Source organism: Protopterus annectens, chromosome 8.part0 (assembly GCF_019279795.1).
Source record: "Protopterus annectens isolate FY-2018-M chromosome 8.part0, PAN1.0, whole genome shotgun sequence".
In the NCBI taxonomy this organism is placed as follows: domain Eukaryota; kingdom Metazoa; phylum Chordata; order Ceratodontiformes; family Protopteridae; genus Protopterus; species Protopterus annectens.
Window position 1 is genome coordinate 141584712 of NC_056741.1, and position 17993 is coordinate 141602704.

A 17993-nucleotide genomic window follows, 5' to 3' on the forward strand; every position below is an offset into this window, starting at 1 on the left:
TATATATATATATATATATATATATATATTCACTAAAGAATCTCAAAATTCTGAAACATCGAATTTCATATGACCGAGACCATATACCATATGATCGATGTTTCTGAATATCGAAATTCCGAAGCAAATAAAAAAAACAACAATTTAAATGATTCTGCAGGGGGTGTGGGGGTGCAGGGGGCAAGCACTCCCCACACCACTTCTACTTAAATATTCCTACTCTGAGTTCGCACAACAGCGAGGAAAAGGGAAATCTCCCGTTCCACATTGTATGCAGATCTCCATTCACAATGTCGAGATTCTGAAAGTTCGATCATATGGTCTCGGCCATATAAAATTCGATCTTTTAGGATTTCGGCATTGTGAAGTGTTCCCATATATATACACACACACACACACACACACACACACACACACACACACACACACACACACACACACACACACACACGATTTAACAATCCAAATATACACACAGTTACACAATCAGAACAGAAGTGAGAGATCAGGTAGAAGTGGTGGGGATATGAGCAGTAGTTGCTAGGTTAGGAAAGCTAGTAGGATGAAAGAGGGGATTAGATTATGCACAGTAGATTCAGGGCAGTAATGGTGTGCCAAGCTGAATCACAGTTTAAGATGAGTGAGTTAATTGGGCGGTTCAGGTATACGGGACATAAGGTAGTACACATTTGGAGATATTGGTTTACCTGATTCATCCTAAAGACAGACAGTTGCAGTCAAACTGTTTTAGTAAGTATTGTGTGAACTGTGGCCTGTATAGGGAGTACTTTGAGTGATCAGTTAAATCAGAAAGTGGCTGCCACAGCTTTGGGGGCCAGTACAGAGAAACAAAGACTAGTAGAGTGCAGTTTGATGGAAGCAGTTTGTAAGGCAAGACCAGATCTGACTTGGCTTCTTAGATTATACGTTTGAGTATCAATAAAGAGTTTGGAAGTGAGAGGAGAAGAGGTATCAAGTCAGAGTATTTTGAAGAGTAAAGAACAAGATGATGATCTGATCTGGCCTACACTGGAAGCTGCCTGGCTTTTGACAGAGTAAGGCAGTGGTGATCATTTCATGGTGAGTTAGTTATGAATCAACATATTTTATTGGAAAGGCTGTGAAAGGTGGAAGTGTTTTTGACAGAGGCCAGTGCAAACAAGGGAAGAACATACTCTAGTTCGTCAATGAGGATGCCTTTTCCTTTAGCAAACTTTGCTGGAAGTGAGAAGAACTGAGACATTTTGTTGGCCCAGAGCATGGCTGTCAGCTTTTCTATGTACTCATGGAAGTTTGCTGATACTGTACCTTGGACATTTTACTCATCACAAAGTGTTCATATCTCTCATAATTGCTTGCATCTAAATACTTCTCCTCTCAAAGGAACAACCAGCAACTTCACAGAAGCATGAAATCTTTTTTGTATAATTCACTTGGGAAACACTTTTTAGACATCTAGCACCCATGGACATCTAGTCTCACAATGAGACAATGGAAGCATTTGCTAGTGGAAATAATAGCGAATATATTTTTAATATGGAAGAAATAACTATCATGTTCCATGCAGTTCAACATTTTTGTCTTATTTTTGCAAGCCTATTTGTTTAAAAACCTTGTCTACAAAATAAATCTAGGATATCAGTGCAGATATACACCTCTATAAAGAGAGGAGAAATTATATTAATTCTACATGTGAATAATTTTGTATCCCCACCTCAGCAGCCCAAGATCACAACATTATATTAACCTTAATTTGCTTTAGTCCAGCCTTTCCCGCTTTGTTACAATGTAATTCCTGAATACATTATAACTAAGAAAAAGTACTTTCTTATTATAATATATTTAACATATACAGGAGTCACTGATAAGACTCACCTCACCTTAAATTTAAAATACCCTGACTGCATACTGTGCAAAGCTGCCTTACAATATAATATGCAATTTTTATAACGAAAATGTTTATACAAATATTAATAAGAATTTGTATTTACAGTTACTTTTTCAGTCTATTCTATATATCAAATACATAAAGTGGGGTATATATTTTACAGTTCATCTACTAGTTTAACACAGACTTCAAAATTCCAGTGTTTCTTAACCACTTCTTGCAAAGCCACACGTTGTATGTCTAATCCTATATTTAATGGAATTTATGCTTTACACTCTTCCATTTATTTGCTAATTTCACAGTGTTGCTAACCCTCTTCCCGATTGTCTTTATCCCCAAGCACTAGTTTCTGGTTCACATCCCAGGTATTTCTGATTTTTCTAGTGAGCTATTGTACTTTTTGTCATTCAAGCATTGTTTTTCTTTGGGTCAGCAAAGTGTAGAAAATATGTGGTTATCTACGGCAGTCTGGGTAGGATATATGTTGTCGCTTGTTCATCTCTACACATATAACAAGAAGGCTTGGGGTTTTGTTCAGACACATCAGGATGGATAGCAGCATCATTAAATACAAACAAACTAGTTAAACAGACTTTACATACATACATGCTTACATCTCAATAGCTAACTAGAAAATGGCAGTCTAGCTTGCATGTGCTCAGTATTTATACCTTTGTGCAAGCCCTTGGATAGCTTCTTTACGGTATATACACTCATATTGATCTACATCCTCCCTCTTAAAAAGATTGGCCTTTATGCAAAACAATATCAGAGCTAAACATGCATTACTATATACATTGGAAGCAAAACACAATGTTCATGCCCAAGTTGCTTCATATCTGCTAAAGGGTTTAGAGATGCGACCATATCTCGTAACATGGCAGTTAGGGCCAAATTTAGCAACAGGGACAGTCTGCGGTGCACAACTCTTATCAGGAACTTCTGGATTCATCATAGGAATGGGAATGTCCTCTGAAACTTCCTCTGGAACTGGAGCACCAGACAACTCACTCTGAGATAGAGCCTTTCTCACAGGCTACCTGCTTTGGTATAGACTCGGACACCGGTCTCAAATATTTCTGATTCCACCTAAAAGTCCTTCTCATGCTACAATGTACAGTCTCTGCTCTGGACCAATATTCTTCATGACACCAATCTGATCATAACCTTTGGACGTTTGCATCCTTGCCACTTCTCCCTCTCAAAATGGATTGAGGGATTTATTGGTCTTATCGTAGTAGGACTTCTGGGATAGGCTCTTCTTCAACAGATCAGCTTTCACTAATCTGTTGTTCTTGATGCATGGAACCAACAATTGACTACCAATTGATAATGTGGTTCTGGTTTGTCTCGACAGAATTATCTGAGTAGGTGAACCAAGATGTTTATCATGAGGAACACTTCTGAGATTCAAGTGAGTCAGGAAAACATCACTATTGTCTCATTTTGACTTTTCAAGTAACTGCACAATAAACTCTTTGAAACAGTTTACTTTGTGAAATATGCTCTGTAATGGCTGTACTCTGCAAAATAAGTCATGTAATAGCTGTACTTTGCGAAATATGCCTTGCAATGGCTGTAGTTTGCAAAATGACTTTACTACAACACTGCACAAACATGCAAACACTTTATACACTTCTGATAACTCAGATACCTTTGCTTAATACAGCAATACATATGCTTTGTGGAAATGCGGTAGTTTCCCTTTATTTTACTCATTTTATTCTATACGGACTTTATTTCAAATATTTTCCATAGTAATTTGAATATTTTTATCAATATTGTACATATCTGTTTATACAAAAATTATTTAGAACATTCTATATGCCCATTTCATATTATGCAAAAAGAAATAGTGTTGAGCAAGTTTTAATACCTGAAATTCATTTCTGACCTGTTTTGCAAAGTATGCACATTTGGGAATGATCCACTTCTTTATATTCCACCAGCATCTAAACAAGTGCCTTAAGTCATTTTAGCCAAGCTGTTTCTGACTCCACTCCCCTTCGGTATGTTTCTTCTAACTTCATGTCCTGTTAGATATCCTACTTCTGACACCATGTCACTTGTTCATCTATAACAAGAAGGCTTGGGGTTTTGTTCAGATACTGCATTAATACATACAAACACATCAGGATGGATAGCAGCAGAATTAAATATGCACAAACTAGTTAAACAGAGCTTATACACAGATACATGCTTACACCTCAACAGCTAACTACAAAAATGACAGTCTAGCTTGCACATGCTCAGTATTTATACACTTGTGCAAGCCCTTGGATAGCTTCTTAAAGGTATATACACACATATTGATCTACATATGTGAAAGCTACTGATCATTAGTACAGAGTCATAATGAATAGCACTGCTATTTCACAGTGCTTGGACCTCTGACAAAGTCTCTCTATGAGATTTATTGAGAGAAGAATAAGAAACAGAGCCCCTTCTATTTAATGTATTATTCCTGATTGGATAAACTTTTTTAAATTTCACCCTTAGCCTGTTCTGCATCCAAAAATGTTTTTGATCCACTGGGAAAAATATTATGAAGACAGTTGGAAATAGTTTAATTTCACACCTGACTCTTCACATTTCCTGACTACCGGGATAAACTTGCTTTTCTTCTTCCTGGTATAGTGAATACTAATTTTTCTACAAACATTCTGGTGCCCTCATTATTTAATACTTTTCCCATGACACAATTTTGTCAGGAGCAGCTCTGTCTGCTGGTATGTTTGCATCTTTACTAATATTGGTCTTGGCAGCAGTCTTGCATCCAAATTTGGAGCATATACATGATATGCCCTTTAAGTTAACAAATCCTGCTAAGGAATACCAGTCTAGTTGTTTATTTGAGCTTTCATAAAATTAATGCTGTGTGTTTCTTCTAATCCTCACAACAAATCTCAGGTTCTCTCTTTCTGCTCTGTCTTCTAACCCTACTATTTTTGAAACAGTTTTTGAGAAGTGTCTTTTTCAGCCAGCTTTTCTTCATTTCAGCCTTTGGTTTTGCAGTTTGATCAGTTTATCTGAGTAGCTATTGATAGTTTCTATTTTCCAACATTTTGTTAATTAAAAAACAAAAATAAAAAAAGTGGAGGGTCACCAAAACTGGTAGAATAATGATAAGTTTAATAAAGTACAAAGAATTGAGACTTCTTCAGATATCAAGACTCTGCACAAAAATACCATTAAATATTCTCTTATATCACATGACCATCAACTGTGCAGTCACACTTAAATGTTATTACAAAAACAGAAGGAAGGTTTCTAAATAAATTTTAAAATTTATACTAGTGTTAAGTCCATTAGCTTTGCAGCCATTTAACATAATCTGCCACCTATATTCTTTACAATCAAGTTCATAATCCCTATTACCATCTCTAAAAATGTCTAGAACATAGTCAAGTACAAAAACAAAAACATGCTTTGACATCAGAACATTTCACTGAATGCCTTTAAAATTCATTAGTTTTATTACCACTTTTTACTGCATATGCATGATCAGACATCTGATTATTATTTTTTTTAATTTCCTGTTAGTTGCGCTTATATAGAAGGCATCACATGAAACAGGAGCTGCAAAATAAATAATAAACTCAAAATGCAGAAAAAATAATCTCGAGGGAAGTAAGATATATTCATGTTTGAGCAAGAAATAATTACTACCTGCAGAAATGAACCTGCACAAACTACAACTAAGGCATCTGAAAATGCCTTTTTCTTACTAATGATGCAAACCAAAGGAGTATTATATTTGAATACATTTTGTTAAGTTCTTTGCCGTTTTATTAAAAAAATTGGGGAGTTGCCCCAAACTTTCTAAAAACTTCCGATGCTCCACTTAATATCTTCCAATTATCCAACATTATTTCTCTAATACTATCAGTATACAAAGAAAAAGTCAAACCAATGGCAGTATCCCAACTCTTTACACTTTTGCCATTGTTATAATCCAAAGCTTCCTCTATGAACTTATTAGAATTCTCTCTGGAAACAAACCTACATGTAAGTTGCTCGTAAATGCTCACTTGATCATCCACTGATGTGGTAAGATTTGTTACCCTATTAAACATTTCCTTTATTACATTATTTGTCATATAATACAAATACATATTAAAATGTAAAAGGTATTTTTTTCAGCAGCACAGTCATTCCATTCACTTAGGTGTCCCTGCATACCTCTCAATTGTCCAGATTTTTGTCTCATATTTTTGGTCTGTTTCTCATAAAATTTCTGTTTTTCTGGCAAATCATTAAAGACTGAAATCACTAAATAATGAAAAATGATACCTTTACTAGCATTCCTATCACTGAAGAGGTCCAGGATGCATTCAATGATATAGCCACAACACCAGCTCAAGCAAAGCCTACTGTGGAGCTTGTGGTCTGGATTTATGTGAAAGGTCATTTGAACAATGTGGAAAAAAAATCAGTGGCCCAAAACATATCCCTCTTGTGTTCCCCATTAGCTAGTGTATGGTGCATAACTTAGAGAGGTTGAAACTTCCATAAACACAAAATAAGATGAATGGTTAGTGAAGCACCTAAGAATACTGTCACCCCACAGTAATGAAGCAGCTTCTGATAATGCTCACAAAGTAACAGGGTACGGGGGTGTGGCTTGGATGGCACACTGAAAGCAGCAGAAATTGTCTGCTCTGCAGTAAAAGGTCAATTCTGGCAGGAATTATTCACAAACTCCACCAAAGAAATCTTTAAAGGCAACTATTTACAATCTAGAATCTATAAGCTACATTTTGGTGTATTTTTCAACAAATAATATTTATATTTTCCTGTCAAACTACAAGGAAGAAGAAAGGGAGAGAAAAAATATACTCTGAAGAAAGATGAGCTTTGCTAAATCCACTCAGCAAGAAAATTATATGAAAAAAGCACTACAAACAATAATAGCAAATATAGAAGACTTAGTAATGAAAATTGACAAACTAGACATTAAAGTAGACAAAATAAAAGAAGATACGTCAAAGCAGATTGAAATAGTAAGTGATGCCCTGCAACAACAGAAAATTCAAATATCAGCTTTGGAGGAATCAGTGACTGACATAGACTACAGATTAACTGAGAAAGGAAAGAATATTGAGTTCCTTCTACAACAAAATAATACTCATCAACAAAATAAATGACTTGGAAAATTCTTCAAGAAGAAATATTAAAATATATGGAATACTAGAAGGAATGGAAGAAGACAACATGGTAACACTACTTCCAACTACATGGCTCACAAAAACTTTAAACTTACCAGAAGCTCTTTCTTTTGGTACTGAAAGAGCCCACAGATCATTATCCATTGCTACATCTTATAATAAGGGCACCCATCCAAGATCCATTATTGTAAAATTTATATCAAGACAAGACAAGGATCTTATCCTAAAATCTGCCCCGGCTCTTTCTCCTTTAAAAACTGGAACTCAGATACTAAGATTTGACAATGATTACTCTTCTGCAGTCATCACAAAAAAAGACGTATCTTCCTCATATAAAATCACTAAAAAGAGCTGGCATCAAGTCACAACTAATCTTTCCAGCTAAAATGAGTATCTGCCTGCCAGATGGAAAAAAGGTTTTTGAAACTTTTGAGGAAGCTTACACATATGTACAAAAATAATAATAATACCATTAGAAGAACAAATGAATACCTCTTCTACATTAAAAAGACAAACATCAAAAAGTGATTGGGTTGTTAAAGACAACAAGAAAAAACCTAGAGAGAAGTAAAAAATTATATACTAAGCTATCAATTTATAACAAATGAATAATTTGCATTTCCCTTCGGACTTTCTCTAAAAAACAACAATAGAAGTAAAGGTAATTTGTCCTTATTCCTTTTTAACATGCTAAAAAGAAAGTCCAGTAACACATTATATATAACATCTTATTTTCAAAAGTTACTTCCTGAACAAATAGCCTGTTCCCTTTCAATATATTTTAATGAGGAACAATTTCTGTAAATGATATGTCTGTCATCAATACATAATTGTAAGTCTAAATATGTTTAATTAAATATATACAAGTGTTTATAATCTTATTTGAAGCATAGGGTAGGTGTGCTTCTGCTAAGAATCTAAATCTGAATGCAACCTGGGCTTATCCAGACAGAGAAAGGGTATCCTATGGTTCGCGTACATAATTGAAGAATTTAACTTACAGATTAGTGTATTTATATATATATTTGTTTTTCCCCTTCACCTCTTAAGGCACCAGCTAGCTATTTACATCAACAGTTTATACAGATCTGTGCAAAAATGTTGAGACAAGCACAGACCCGCAACCTACAGCACATGTCTATATACTGGTGCACCTACAGATTCAACTGGACTATATGGTAGCCATCCCTCTAAATGGGAGAGCAAAATCCAAATAAGAAACCAAACACAGGATTATTGTTATATGCTCTGTTTATATCTTTAAAGGTGTAGTGTTCACAGAGTGCCTGGATATTTAATGCACTTGTTAGACTGGCTTTTATTACAATAGCGGTTTTGGTAAACTGACAATAATTCATTAAAATCTGATACTGAGATTTGGTAATAAGCTCTTGAATATTAGATTTTATACTTTTTAAAGTATTTAATGCTGATACAAGATTTGTTATTTTTGTCAGTCTTCAAAGCTCTATAAGAGAATATAGATCACACTGATGGTTTCTGATATTGTTTATGACTATTGTTTATCCAGACATTCTGTTCTAAAATATTGGGAAGTGTGGTACTATCATAAAGCCATACAATGAATATTAATTAATTCAAATGCAAGTGTTTTGACCATGTACACTGTTGCTTAACCTGTTATGATCTGTGGAAATCCAAAGCAAACACAATTAAACTATGTGGTGATGGGGGGAGCATGTCTGGTAATAATAGTTCAATGCAAAATGATTTGAAGGTTATGCAGTTTGGGTTGTCTGCCCTCTTTTAAATATAGTTAATGTATTATATGTTAATTGAATTAATCCAATAATAAATTCCAGTAGAAGTATTCTGAAGAGACTTAAAACTGCTTAAAAAGAAATATGAAAATATGTTGCTAATCAAAAGAATAATGAATAATGTTGATATTATTGGAAAGAACTAGAAATTTGTCAGAAACACAGTCTGTAAGAAAATCCTTAACTAGACAGAATACAAATGTATTTGAATGACAAATTCCTATTCAACTAAATGACAACTGAAAACTCTCGAATAACATATGTTCTTAGAAAAAAATATTTTTTTTTACTATAAGAACAAACACTGTTATATACTAATTATAATATTGGAATAGTCAAATAGACTTGCAGACAGACATATGCATAACTATAATAATAATAATTCCAGTAATCATCAATAAAATTTCAGACAAATATGATTACATAATTCTGTATGGAACAAAATATCAACTGGTTAATGAAAAATGCAAGATTTGGATAATATTGCAAATAGATCTGTAACTGTAATACGCAAAATGAAAAAAGAGTTATACTGAAAAGTGGATTCAAATATTATATTTGTGACAAAAAAGATTACAAAATAATTACCTATAAGAATAAAAATATTTAATAGAAGCAAATTTACAAGAATTTATTAAAAGCGTTACTATTTTTTAAACCAAATCATAGCCAAATCCACTATAAGCTACTTTGCTATTATAAATATTATCTGCTGCAGATTTTGATCTTCCTATTGATTTATTTTCACTTTTGCTATCTCTATTTACTTGTTTTCTTCTTTTCTCATTATAAGCTATAATTACTGGCAGTAGCGGAAAGCTACCACTAGCGGATATGGTTAGACTGAATAGTGGCCTATATGGAGAACATATAAGGCCAGGAACATTAGGTTCCATGATTAAAGAGTTTAATTTGTATATAGTTAAATTTCTTATTTTAACCATAATTGCTTGGTTCATAATAAGCAATATCTTCATTTAGCTTGAAAACATTATAGGAAATCACTTCAAAATGTTATTAGAACTTAAAAAGTTTTACAATGTCATTCTATACTTTATTGTCCGTAAATGTTAATGGGTTAAATAATCCTATAAAGAGAGCTAGTATAAATAAATATCTTTCTTTGCATAAAACTGATATAGTTTTTCTACAATAAACTCATCTAATACCACAAGATTTAAAGAAACTACTACTAAAGAATTATGTAATGCTGATTGGCTCTCAATTCAAACAAAAAAGAAGAGGTGTATTAATTATTTGGAAAAAAGGCCTACAGTCACCCAAGATTATAGATTCTTACACAGATAAAGATGGCATGCATGCACTAGTAGTAATTAAAATCCAGACAAAAGTTGTTGTGTCTTTCGACTTTTCCCAGTTAGGGATCGCCACAGCGGAACTCCGGTCCGCTAATGATTGGCAGTAGATTTGTACGTGCCAAGTTTCCGGCCCTGGCGCACAACCTTCAATGAAGGTACGCCCATTCACACATGTCTACACGCAGAAGACGCTCTAGCTGAGAATCGAACAGGACAACGTCTTACTTATACTCAAATTAATTCTTACTGGATTCCAGGAATTGGCACAAAATCAGTTAGAAAATATTTAGACATTATTACTCTACACTCCAAAGGACAGATAATGCTAGCAGGACATTTTAACTGCATCCCATCTTCAACAGATACAACAAACCCCAACTCTTTCAAAATTTCTTCTCACATTACTCATATGTATTTGGCACACAGACGAATAAAGACAAAATAATAGTAACAAATTTCTTGCTATCAAAAATAGAAGATGTAGAAATAATATATTGCCCCCTATCAGACCATAACACTATTACTATGAAAATAATCTTATATACAGAGACTTTAAACTTTTTACAGAGAATTCCAGCTTTCATCACTAAAATAAAAGGTTTTCAAAACTGGATCCTCACTGAAATGTAACAATTTTTAGAAACAAATGACAATGGAGAGGTACCAGATATGATCCTATGGGATACAGTTAAAGTTGTCATATATGGGAAAACCAAGAGTTGGTTTATATAAAAAAAAGAATGGGATAAAAGACTATTAGACATACAAAAATAACTTGATAATCTAAAACGAACCCCTTCTTATAGTGATAAATCAGTAATAGATAAAATAAATAAACTAAATAAAGAATACCAAGAAATCCTACATCAACAAATCTCTATAAAGTTAGAAAAAATTAATTTAAATAATTATTCACTTAATCCTAAAAGCCTACATAAAATAGTAAACTCCTAAATGAAAAAAAATATAAAAAAATTATACAAATAGAAAACAAAAAGAAAACTAAAGCAACAGCCCTGAAAACAATATTACAATAATTTAAGATACATTGTAACTTAAATAATATAAAACCAGACACAGCTGATAAAAAACCTAGATAAATTTTTAAAAGAGAATATCTCAAAGAAATTAAGGCATGAATACATTACTAATATAAATACAGCTTTCACCTTCAAAGAGTTAAAAGATCAAATAAAAAAATTAAAACCTAACAAAGCACCAGGATTAGATGGTTTAATTCCAGAAATATATAAATTACTACCTGATAACATACTAAGAATCTTGTTAAACGCATTCCAAGAAGTTAAAAACACATCAAATATTCCCCCATCATGGAAATATTCTCTAATATCTCCTATATTAAAACCCAACAAAGACCCCACTTCATGCTCTTCATATAGACCCATTTCTCTTTTAAGCATAGAGGATAAAGATTTCAATGGCTATTCTTGCAAACAGATTAAATACAATTTTAACAGATTTAATAGGAAATGACCAAACAGACTTTATAATCAACAGAAAAGTTCAAGATAATCTGATTACATTCTTATCCTTAATAGATATAGCAAACAAAGAGAATAAGTCTTGATATAACAAAGCCTTTGATTCCCTGAACTGGGTTTATTGGGTCTATATTATAATTTTGACTGTTTAAAAGTTCAAATGCATAAAGATCTAACTTTATGCATTGAACTCTTAAACAATCGAAAGTAAATAAAAATATCCCTACAACAACAAAAAAAAACTAACAAGTGTAGGCAGGGGGGCAAGCACTCCTGCGCCCCCACATCCCCTGCTACTTAAATATACCAACTCCGAGAATGCACTACATTGAAGTAAATGGAAATCTCCCCCTATGGAAATTTTCCGTTTAAACATTCGATGTAGTGTGCTTTCGGTAATCTTGTGTCGACAAAATCATATTAGATATTGTCAGACTTCAAGATTATGATATAGACCCGGGTTTATTTATTTAAAGTAGAACAAGAATATAACTTTTCCACAAACTTTATCAATTTAATTAAACAATTTTATGAAAATTCCATTTCTTTTGTTAATATTGACTCTTTTTTTATCTCTACCTTTCAAAATCTCGAAGGGTACAAAACAGGGCTGCCCACTATCTCCCTTAATCTTTGCCTTTGCTATTGAACCATTTGCAAATGATATCAGAAAAATACTAACATTAAAGGTTATAACCCCAACAATGACTTATCCCCCAAGATTCAACTATTTGCTGATGATGTATTGTTAACAAGTGGAGACCTAGAAAGTTCAATACATTAATTAATAAGTTCTATAGAATCCTTTGAAAACTTACCAGGTCTAAAATTTAACCATGAGAAACTCAGACACTATTATTAAACAACAAAATCACCTATACATTGAAAAACTATAAACATTTTAGCTGGAACGCTTCTTATGTCAAATATCTAGGGTTATATATCAAATCCAACATCAAAGAAACCCTCTCAACTAATTATAAAAACCTGTTAAATTCAATTAATACCTTAATAGATCATTGTTGTTGTTGTTGTTGTGTCTTTTGGCTTTTCCCGGTTAGGGGTCGCCACAGCGGAGCACTGGTCCGCTAATGATTGGCAGTAGATTTTTACGTGCCGAGTTGCCAGGTCTGACACACAACCTTCAATGAAGGTACGCCCATTCCCGCATGTCTCCACACAAAAGACGCTTTAGCTGAGAATCGAACAGGACAACGTCTTATTGTGAGGCGACAACGCTACCGCAGCACCACCACCGCAGTCATACCTTAATAGATCATTGGAACAACCTATATTTTACCTTCAAAGATAGACTAACACTAATTAAAATGATACTACTACCTAAAATTCTTTATCTATGTCAGTCTCTATTTATCCCCCCACTTAAAAAGTTTACAAAAAAATGGCATAATAAACAAAAGATAACATCCTGCTTGCTTATTATTCAGATATTATTAAATTTTAAAAGACTTATTTTCTCCAACCACCTAACCAAAAATCTAATAATCACTCCCCCAGGTTTACGAAGCCCTTTATAGTGTGCAGGATTAGTTTAAGAGATATTTTTGGCAATATGGCCAATGTGCGATCCAGGAACAAGCTCCGGGGAAGTACACGTGAGCTCTTAGGCTAATCCTGCTTGGACTGAGCTCCTGTATGCAAATAACCCTCATTTGCAGGTGAAAATCATGAAAATGAGGGCAATATGTGATTCAGGAAGCTGGCAGCCGTCCATGCAGGACGAGTGCAGTGTGCAGAAATGTAATCAGTCAGTAACCGAGTACAGTTCTGCAATCTACAAAACGGAGCTATGACAGCTCCAAATAAAGGCTGCATATCATTGAGAAAGCATGCCAATGTCCAAGTAGAAGGCCATTGGCATTGCAAAATGTAAAAGAAAAAAATAAACAACTTTTAATTTTCTTTTCACTGAGCTTGCCTGGTTAAGCATAGGGCAGCAACGGGCAAACAGGATCGGGGGGAAATTAATAAAATAAACCTAAAATAACCATTCTAACTAAAATCAGTATTCTGCCATGCAAGTCAATGGCAGTCAGAAGACAACCTGGCCAGTGAGTAATGGTTGCTAAGGGGGGAGGCTCAGTGTTGGACATGTAACTATGCATTAGCAGGCAATCCTATGCAAATGAGGGAAGGGTTAGTGAATCCCAGTGAGGCAAGTCCCAAGAGTGTAAGAGTATAAATAGCTGGGTGCAAGACTAGGATATAGGTAACACTATGGGGGGTGTATCAGGCATACTGTAAGTGGATTGGAGACCTGTGGCTCGGGATTATTCCTAGTGTAGCACAGCTAAATTAGGGGTGTGTTTAAACCTGCCTAGCACTCTTTACATAGTGTAAGCGGGTGTGCGCACCACGTGCACCAGGTTGTACAGGAAGAAAAAGGAAGTTAAACCAGGAAAAAGCAGCTCTGTGCACATTTGAGCACTCCATTTGTGTGGCACACACACAGGCCTAAACAGGGAGGCAATGGGAAGGGAAAACAGCAGTAGGAAGGTAATCAAGGAGAACTAGCTGAGCTGCCAGGTGAAATGTATCAGAATCAGCTAATCACACAGAAAGCAGACCAGCCCAGCCCAGAACACGACTACAAACCTAGCAAACACCTACCCCCCCTGGTTTTTCCACATTCTACATCCACCAGTGTATACAAGTGGAAACATTTTAAAACCAAACCTACAAAATGAGAAGGGCTGCATCAGGCAACAAAGGACAACATGTGCAAGAGGCTGAGGGTGGTGAGGATGTCAATGCTGTTGAAAAACCCACAGTGAGGAGACAGAGAAGAGTGTACAGACCCAGGGTAACCTACAGAGGCTACATGAGCTGGAGATAGTGGAGTGCTATAGGGTGAACAAAGACCTCCTACAGCAAATCGTTGAGCTGTGCAGGCCACACCTGACACACCACATCAGCTGAGGGGAACCCATCCCAGTGGATACCAAGGTATATGTAGGCCTAGGTATACTAGCCACAGGTACCTCCCAAACTACAACTGGGGATAACATGGGCATCTCACAGACATCAGCATCCAGAGTATTCTATCTGTTCCTGGATGCCATGTGAGCACATGCCAGTGAGCACGTATATTTCCTCAACACACGTGAGGTGTTGACCTGCAATAGGCGTCATTTCCACCAACTACCTAACTACCCTGGGGTAGTGGGTGCTATAGACTGCACGCACTTATGCATAAAAGTACCACCCGGTGAGCAGGGTAGGGCCTACATCAACCACAGGGGCATCCCCTCCATCAACTACCAGGTCATATGTGATGCCCAGGGCATTATACTGAATGTGTGTGCTGGCTGCCCTGGAAGCTATGATGATTCACACATATGGCAACTGACGCAGCTGAACCACAGATTTTCCGATGTGGACATCCCCTACGGTCACCTAATGGGGGATGCTGGGTACCCACTGGAGCCGTGGCTGATGACACCCATCAGATACATACTGGAGTCACCATAGTAGCCAGTACTACACAGGGTGACAAAACCCACTGCAGGAAATGGCCTGAGCAACAGGGGTGTCCATAAGAGCCACACATACCAGTCAGGAAGGATCACATACCCAGCAACGGTCTCAGCCAGCAGGACAGGTGAAGACAAACACAAACAAATGCTGTACTATGGCCTCCAAATGAGCCCTATGGTTAACCCCTCCCCTAGGCCTACACAGACAGACCGCAGCAGGCCAGGCAGTTGGATGTAAGTTGTGAAGGCTAGGAAGTCAGACACTAATATGTAGGTAAACAAAGCTAGGATCTGTACTACACTGGTAAGCCTTAGCCAGCAGGATACGTAAGACTACATACTGAAATGGAGTACCTGACTTAGCAGTACAGTCCTAGCAAATGTGTACAAGTGTCAGGTGCGCCCCCCCCCATCCAACATACACATAGAGTAACAGTCAGGTGTGCACCCCCCCCACTCCTGTGTAGAACAGAAGAAACAGTCAGGTGCCCCCCCGCTATGCAGAAATGTAGCAACAGACAATGGCAGATGACCGCTGGATACCCTGCAGACACAGCATGCTACTTGTTGGTGTACAACAAAAGGTCAGCACCGCAGTACAAACAACCTGGACGTGGTCCACACATGCAACACAGATGACCATACTGGGCATGCTTACACACTTACAGGAATGAAGGCAATGTCAGTCAACAATAGACTGAGAGGTCATACTGGGCATGCTCACATACTTAAACATATGAAGGCCATGTCTGCAAACACCAGTGGACCAAACATATCTGGAAGTTGCAGTTCTCAGTGTGAACACATGTCAGTATGCACCACTCCTGCCTTGCACACACAGTGGATAGGAATGCAGACAAATATGTAAGGACAACACACTATAATAAGCCACAGGCACATGGGCAGAGATGTGTGGAAGAGGGTGACTGTGACAAGGAGTCATGTGGGCCTGTCCCAACTGGCACACAGCCTTAGGGCCCCCAACACATGAGGTGTGGCTATAACCCACTGCGGATGCTAGCCACCAGTACCTGTCAGCATGACAGACTATGTGGTGTATGTGCCAGCTGTGCAACAAGACTGTACAAGGAAACAGCCATCTAGTAGCCGTATACACGCACTTGTGACATATGACCCCGTGTGTGCCTGCATGTGGCATGTCAGCCCCTACATGAATGGAGTATGGCCCATGCACACACTGCCCTCCCCATAGTAGTAGTATGACAAGCCTGCTGAGGTCATCCAATGTGAATTACACCTTTGGGAGAGCTATAGCTCAATAAAATGCATGGCGTGTCCCATAACTGCGTACTGCTGTAGTGACAGAGTAGTTAGGTAGTAGTACTAACCCCAGACCTGTCAATTGTGCGAGTGTGTGTTTGTGTGTGTGCCTGTCTGCCTCTGACTGTGTAGAGTGAAATGCTTGTTAGGCTACTTACACTCCGTGCAATACATATATTCAACTTTGGCAAAGCTGCTGATGTCACTCACTTAGAAGTACACGTCTGGGAATATAATAGCCCCTTAATCGCTGTGGTGCATCCTGTAACTGCATACTGCTGTAGTGTGATAAACTAGTTAGGTAGGTGTTCGAACCCCACCCCTGGCAACTGTGTGTGTTTGTGTGTGAGTCTGTGTGTGTGTGTGTGTCTGACTGGGTAGAGAGCAATGCTTTTTAGGCTACTCACACTCCATACAATACAAATACACTACTTTGCCAAGGCTGCTGATGTCACTCATCTAGAAGTACACCTCTGGGAAATTGATAGCCCAGTAATTGCCATGGTGCATCCTGTAACTGCGTACTGCTGTAGTGTGATAAACTAGTTATGTAGGTGTTTGAACCCCAGCCCTGGCAACTGTGAGTGTGTGTGTCTGACTGGGTAGAGAGCAATGCTTTTTAGGCTACTCACAGTCCAGACAATACAAATACTCTACTTTGCCAAGGCTGCTGATGTCACTCATCTAGAAGTACACCTGTGAGAAATTGATAGCCCAGTAATTGCCGTAGCGCATTCTGTAATTGCATACTGCTGTAGTGTGATTTAGAACGGTGGTAGTGTTCCATCTCCATCCATGCCAGTACCGAATGTGATGTGTGTGTCTCAGTGTCTGTGTATGGAGTAATGCATTATAGGCTACTCACTCACAGTACATTACAAATGCCCTACTTTGGTAGTCCTGCTGATGTCATTAATTGTGAAATACACCTTTGGGGAAGATAAACTTCAATAATGTCAGTGGCGCGTAATATAACTGCGTATTGCTGTAGTGTAGTAAACCAGCTAGGTAGGGGTTCTACTCCCAGACTATAACAGGTTGTGTGTGTGTGTGTGTGTGTGTGTGTGTGTGTGTGTGTGTGTGTGTGTGTGTAACTTGTATCCTGTGTAGAGGTGGGTGTGAGTCTGTGACACCTGTGGGCAATGTGGAGGGGTTTTGCTAATTTCATTTATGGTGGCCCTACTATATATCACAATGTCAATCATACAGGGATAACAGATGTAAATGGCTGAGAGGCTGGGGTGCAAAGTCATACCCATACATGTGACATCAAGGCCTACCAATCACAGTCAGCCACCCCACTGTGCCTTCACGTGTGACTCACAACGGACATACCATGCCTGACAACATGGCCTGTATGGACAGATGACACTGACATCAGGAAATGCTGTTAGCATGCTATCAATGTGGGTGTAGGGTAAATCTGCTGACCAGTACCACTCCCTGCCACACGTGGACAAGACTGGCACATATGATGATAAGTTGTGCTTACAGCATGGGCCAGACACCCCAGCTACAGTTCCACATGTCACTGTACATGCATGTGGGAGGTGTGCA